Consider the following 7,882-nt stretch of genomic DNA (forward strand, 5'->3'; position numbering starts at 1 on the left):
TAGTCTGTGTTTGAGGTGACACAGGGTTGGCTCATCAATAATGTAAATGAGCCATTAGGGCATTAAGAGGCTGTCTGTGGGAATGACAGACCGCCAGGCGTCAGTGAGTTAATATCCAATACAGCACTCCCTGTCACACAGGCCAATGGCTGGGCTGATTATATACACAAATTACACCTACATAAAGCCTGACTCTTGTTAACAGTCAGTGTTAAGAATAGGTTTTTATTTTAAAGAAGTATATTGTTATGCTGGAGCTAAACACAAATCTAAAATAAAACCTTCATTCACAGAAGTTGTTGAAGTATTTAATGCATTTTCTACATTTCAAATCCCAATTTATTTAAGTTGCATGGCAGATGTTGTTTGTGACACTGTTCCAAATAAAATAGAGATTATTACAAATGCGATATACTCCTGAGGAGAATTCCCAATGAAGCAGTCAGAGCTCATCTCAGACCGTGCCCTTTGCCTCAATCCATAAGTGCTCCTGCCTGCCACCTGCAACCTTGAGACTCCCCCGTCTCCCTCCACTCCTTTCCATGTCTGCCAATAATAAGGAGCCAGATGAAGTGGCGGTGAGAGGAAATGTTTACCATGAAATTGGTTGTGTCATCTTTAGAATCTGTGATGCAAGCCACAGAGAGGGCTATCAATGCAATCCATCACAGCATTGATTCCCGCAGGGTACAGGATTCAAACACATAGCCTAAAGGTTATTTAGACAAGAAAAGTCTCTTAGTCCACTGGAAGTTCCTGTGTATATAAAAAAGTACAGTATACTTTTTACCTACAGTTCAAACAAGTAACCCCACCTTGGTCCAGGCAGCTGTGGCTTAGTAAGTTTGTGTTCTCATTGAAACGTTGGTTCAATCCCAGTGCCCTACATGTTCGGTCCGTGTATCATTTAAACACTTAGATTGAGCTTTTAAACCTGTCACCGAACAACTGACTGGCCTAACTTTTTCCTTCAAAGACTTACAGGGTTCCCTGTGTGGGTTGGACACTGTCTGCAAATGAACTGCTCTTGGTTAGTTTGAATGTGTAGTGTCTGCGTATTAGCAGTCACAAACTGATAGGCATATATGGCACACATAGTGAGCAACAATTTTTAGTGATGAAATGTCCAGCTGAGCTTCTTTTAGACAGCTTTAGGGCTTAAGTTGACAGTGGTTTAGGGCAATGACGTTCCTGTTATTGACCAGCATACAATATCTAACAGTTGTTTTTATTTGCAGACAATGATATCTGACATGCCATATTCCCCCACACAGTCTATACCAGTCAATGTCAGACTAGTAAAATGCATCCTATATTTGGGGTGTTAGGATGATACAGTAATAGCTAGAATTATATGATCATATGTGTGTCAGTATGTCTGGGTCAATTCTCTACCTGCCCTGCCACTCAGGGCTCATGCTCTGCCATCATCCCTGAAAGTTAGCACACGAGGGGGCTCGTTAGCCTTCCATTACTGATGTGACAAGCACACCATAATAGCCCAATTATCCCAAAATGCCAAATTTCACTCCAAAGGAAAAGGAGTGTGTAGTGATTAATGGTGAACACTTAAGGGGAAGAGTTAGACAACGCTGCTGGATAGGAGGAAATATGTATCAGGCTGCCACCACTACAGATGCTTCCTCCCTCCTGACAACTGCAATTCATTTGAGATGCTATTAACATGCATAATTATGCTAATCAAGCAGTAATTAAGTGCCAATTCATCAGAGACCATTTTTTGTCTGTAATTTCATCAAGCATGGCTGTTGGGGTTTGTTTTTTCATGCATATTTCTTTATACAATATTGCACAAACGAGACTCTCATTTCATCTACCTTCGCTTTATGGTTTTGAGACTTGTAAACAGGATGTGTTTGAGATAGGATGTAATGCTTCCCCTCTGTAACAGATGCATTGCGTTTATACAAAAGGTTCATAAAAACACACGACAGACTGCATCCATGAATAAATACAATGAAATCAAAAATATCACTAGTATTCATGAGCATGATTGAAAAAGGGCCATGTTAGTTCTATAACGCAAATCACTCTTAAGACTGTTTCCCTTCAAGCTTGAAATTTCAGGAAAATAATCCTCATACTGTCTTGGAGAAAGTGTCACGAGACGATTGATACCACTCATGTATATAAACAAAATATGAAGTTTAATCCAGCAACAGCAACTTAGTCAATTGACTGGAAACGGGAATCATGTATCATGGGTGTGTCCAAAGATTATCAATCTTTATTTGTATAGCGCCAGTTTATAACAAATGTTATCTTAAGACACTCTACAAAAGAACAGGTATAGACTGTACTCTTACACAATTTACAAACACCCCACATTAGTCCACCATAAGCACAGCACTAAGCAACATTTAGCAAAGTTAAAGTGGCAAGAACAACAATTCACCTCCTTTAAATGCTCGCAGGATTAATAAAGGATATCTTCTTCTCCTTCTTAAACTTTGACTTAAATAAGATTCATAAAAGTATTGTTAATTTCAACAATAAATGATGATTATTTGCCTTGTGATATATAATAAAAAAGTTAGCCATGTCCAAGAACATAAATAACTAAACACAATGCAGCACATAAACGGCAATTACATCCACCTTCATGCTTTAGACTGGGTGTGGCCTGGTTCGAGACGACCCATTACCAGTTTCAAGTTAAATCTTGAAAAGTACATGTACCATGGTAGATACCTCCCCCCGTTAACTTGATGAGGAACGCCATTTCATTACTGCTCACCTTGAATGAGACTAGGGATCAATTGCTCTCAAGTGGTTCTGCCATCGCTGGATTTGGGCCAGCTTTAAAGACACTAAATACACTTTATGATGCTTTCTTAATTGTGGTATGATAATCCTATAAAAAAGTATTAATTTTTTTAATAACCCAGGCAGAAAGTTCTGTTCTGTTAGCTGCTTCTGATCGATCCCTGAAAACAATGGGAGGCAATTATCTCTAATAAGTGTGATAAATCTGCAGTGAAGCAGGTACCGTAGCTGATGGTTGAAAATGCACAACATACATTATGGTATACGATATAAATTCTCTCTCTCTCTCTCTCTCACTCACACACACACACAAACACACATACACACACACACACACACACACACACACACACACACACACAAATACAGGCACGCCATGTCACTGGCCTGACACTTTTACTTAGCAGCACTTCAAGAGTGTTTTGCATTCATTGTCTGTCCTCTTTAAAGATTGTCTACATTAACCTCTACTGATTGACTTTCTCTTTGTGTCCCTGTAATGGGCCCTGAAGAATAAGAATAAACCAACCTGCATTAAGAACTGTAGCCAGAGTGCAGCTTCTGCAAGCTGGTTAAAACAAAGTACCCATCAGGATTTTCTTTTGATTACGGGTAATTTTGTAATGCCCAAATTTTTATTTCCCGTATTCAACAAAACCTCTATTCTCCAACATCATTTTCCATATCACTGCTCCTGCTTTGGTGCATTATTCCACCATGTCTTCCTCTGTAGTGTGGCACATGTGGAATGTTATTTGCAATGGCATTCCTCTGTCCGGTTTCACCCAGAGAGTCAGACAGGTGTTCTCATTGGACATGAAAGCCTCTGGTGATGCGTGTCAGTCTTGATCACCCATGATGATGGCCTGAGGTAAGGAAACTGCATCATACATTCCTTTGACATAGGAACTCTTTGGAGTTTCAGCACTTTTTTGATAGTTTCAGCAACCAGAATAACAGTTCAGCAATTGAGGTGGACAGTTGCAGCTTGCTTTTCATTGACCGTTTGTGCTTCAATTTTCCAGATCCTTTTCTTCTTGACTTTGATTACATTTGTCATATTGCTCTCTGCGTCCTCTGTGTGTCTCAGAATACTCGCATAATGTGCCATTATCTGTGTTGGTGTGATGCAAGTGTTTCACTTGACCCTCAAGTTTGATTTTTTTTTTTTGTCACATGGTTCTCCAAATGGGCCGGTTTGGTAAGCTGTCTATTTTTCCAGACTCCTTTGCCAATAAGTTCTGCTCTTCCCAAGACCTCTAAATACTATTTATTAGGCCAAAAAAACGTATTTGAAGGGTTTTATGATCCTGCAATGCTTCTTTCCAAAGTCAAATCTTTAATGTATATTTCCCCAGGTTAATTTGTTGAAATCCTTCACATACAGTCTATTATCGTCTATCATTCTGTGACCATTATTTTTTTTTTCATGGCAATTGGTTATTTTGGTGTAGCTAGCGTTAAACAACTTTCAGCCAAGACTCCCTTTCCTGTGCGGCGTTCACATTGTAGATTTAACAGCGTCATTTTCTTGGTCCAGTACATCTCCAGAGAACATATCTGTCCCCAAGAGGAGAAAAAACAACTTTTAAATTCCTTGTTTGTTGAATGGGTTGGATTGATCATTTCTGATGCATTTGGGGCTTTTTTTGTATCCCATAAGGTAGATCAATATATTTTAAGAGACTGTCTGGATCCAATCCCTTCCAAAACAAAGATAATCCATGATGATTTGTGTGTGTGTACATTTTAGTGAAATGGTGTCATTTCTGTTGTTTGCTCATTAGGTTGTCAACCAATCAGAGGCTGTATCTGTGATCAGCTGACATGTAAGGGTCGATGTCCAAATATTGTTTGTGAAATGGCAGTTTTTCCAAGTCTTTAATTTTCTATTTAAAAATATCACAATAAATATTGTACCGTGGACTTGGTATCGTGATATTATTGTATCACACCATCGTATTTGCAGGCAGGACAGTTTTCTTGACAATTTGACTACAAAACGTCATCAACAATCAACAGCTATTCTTGAGAGTTCTTCAGCAATAAAACCATCCTAAATATCATTGTTATCATCTTGACTTTAGACTTTATATATGTGAAATAGCTAAAAATGTTTGTCCTCATTTAAAGTCCTTCATTTGCTATTTGAATTGTCAACACAGCTTTTACAAACTCTTACAATTTCAATGTACAGACAATTATGGGTACATAGAAATAGTCCCCACCTTTGTGTGATATTTTCATATCATAGCCAAAAATAAAACAACAGTTTAACACTTTGCCTTAATGTATTTAAAATAGCCAAATTTGTGACACTTATATCTATCTTTAGTGAGTTGGAAGAGCAGCTCTATGTCTCTATAATTGTTTTATCCCATAGTAACTCATCTTGCTTCTGTCTTTCAATGAACTGGCCACATTTCAGACTGTAAAAGAACAAGTCCAGAAACCAAGCATGACAGGGAGCGGGTTTCCTTGGCTCCAATAAAAAGGCCCCTTGGCGCCAAGGAGGCTGATCATAACCAAGCTCTTTACTCCGCTTCCCCAAATCACGTCCCTTCATGCTTGTTTTGGACTGCCACTGTCGCAATTTCTTTGTGGCGACTTCGGATCATCTGCAGATGATTTGAGTGGATTTGTAGCCACTAAATTCAGGAGTAAACATTACAAAACAAGACCTTAGCCAGAAAAGGCTGTTATATGGGCTGTAGTCTGCATGGAGAGCAAACAGAGAGAAGCAGCCGGGGTTGACGGTGGCTGGATGTACAGGATGAGATTGTTTCTGAGGTTTGATGGAGCAGAATGAGGCTCATGCAGACGGCTGGCTGCTCCTTTTGACGGCGTGTCAGGGTTGGCTCGCAAGCTGCTCCGCCGCATCTGGGTGATGCAGTCATCATTGTGGCAGGCCTGTCAGAACAAACTGGTGTGCCAGAGACAGATACAGCGTTAGTAGCTGGATGGGGAGTACGCAACACATGCACCACCCTAACATGGAATATGTTCCCCAAACTGGCAAGCTGGTGGCAAGTTAATGACAGGAACGACCAGTGACATCATATAAAAACATGATTACACTCCACTAAAGACGTGTGAGTGAGTCCATAGATCAAACAGACAGGGTGATGACTTAAAGCGCCAACACACTGGCTACTGGCATTACTTTAAACTAGAGGATTGGTAACAGAGTTGAAGTCTGCAGCTATAATTCAACTGGAAATCTCACAAATGTGGTTCAGAATGAATAAACGTGACACTCTCCCACACAGGAAGGAGATGAGACAAAGAGAAGAAGCAGAGAGCTCAGGCATTGCCATGAGCAGGGTTACATTGCATCACCAATGAAGTGTTTTTATTTGTGACGTATTCAAATGAATTGACAGTCACACTGCTAGAATAATGTGTAATCATTAGCAAAGGGTTTGCAAATTATTTATCTAATGTAAACCATAATAATTTATTTCCACCTCTTTTCTTTCTTCTCTTACCGCCATTAAGAAGTAAGTTGGAATGCAATAAATGTCACAATCGCTTTCACTTAATTAAAACAATAGATATCATATTACAAGGTAAGATGTCAGTCATACTGCAAGCTCCTGCATGCAGCAATTTACTGCTAAAGCATTATGAGAGAGGGTGACACAAATAATGGCTATTAAACTGTCAGCAAGTGGAGGCTGGATCACATTACCGAAATTAGCTAAGATGCACTATTATAAACAATGCCAGCCTTGCCTTGCACATGCAAACATATATACACATATACACACACACAGTTAAACCCACATGAACACACACGCAGAGACACACACAATATAATCAAGAAACAGTGTGGAGGGAATTTTAACACATTTACAAGCATATAAAATCTGTTTTTTAGTTTTTATAAAAGTATCAACACAGTACAGAATAAGCAATTCAGACATGTCTGTTTGTATTCTTAAGGTTGATCATTTGTAGACTGAATATTTTTTTTGATCTAAAATGGGATATCCTTGGATTCTGTCTCTAATCCTGGAAAGACCACTGTCCACCAAGCCAACACACAAAGTCCAGAAGTCAAACATGTGAGACTGAGGCCAGTTTTAGATCAATGATGTGACATCCTGTCATGTCCACTTCTTGCGAGTGTAATACTTCTGATCACATCTGTGCAGCAGAAAGGGAAGTTATTTCAAATGTAGAATTGCAGACAAGCCACAGACTCTTAGGGTTAACTAAGGGTCAAGAATAGATATAAAGATCTGCCCTACAAATCACGTACAAATACCTATGAGGAGAGAAAATTAGACAAATGTCACCAACTAGTATGAAGACTAAACATTTTTATATAGGTTTCGGTAGACGTATACTTACAGAAACACTGTAAAGGTTCAGCGCTGGTTGGCTTCATGACACATGACACATCCACAGGCAACACTGACATCTGCTGGTTCAATAGAAGGATCTACTTTCATTTACATCTCATGCTTCTCTCCTGCAGCCCTTTAATTTCCATTTAACTTGGATCAATTGAAGAGTGTGACACACCATACCAGCAGGACTAATTTATTTATGAACCTGTCATGTGTAATCATTGATCAGGATCTTGTCCATTAGAGAACTAATGATATGCAGAGGTAAGAGATTCCCTAACTATTGTGTTTGGTCTAATTGAGGATGTTTGCTCCTGAATGAGGGTTCAGAGGGGAGCCGAGTGCCGTCCTGTGAGCCACTCTGCCAGACACGCCGGCAGAATTCTAGTAGATTCACTAAGACCAGTTACAGTATTTTTACCAATACAGTTCAGTCTCATTTGACAAATACAGATGAAGCATAACATTACAAGTGGTAAAATTAAGCAGGCATTCATTACAGAAAATAGGCACTCACCAAGGCAACCATGTCTTTATTTTATTTGGTCTCTTAGCAGCATTATGTTAGAAACGCCAAATCAAACCACTCTCACTTTAAAGTCACTTAAAGGCCTTGAGCCAAATGAATGTTTCATTGTTAAATAATGCAACACATTCTGTGGATCCTCTATTTGACTTGACTTAAATATAAAACTTAATTTTAATATAAGTTACAGATGCACCAATCCCCTTTTTAGGTT

This window comes from Labrus bergylta, chromosome 3, assembly GCF_963930695.1.
Source record: "Labrus bergylta chromosome 3, fLabBer1.1, whole genome shotgun sequence".
NCBI lineage: Eukaryota > Metazoa > Chordata > Actinopteri > Labriformes > Labridae > Labrus > Labrus bergylta.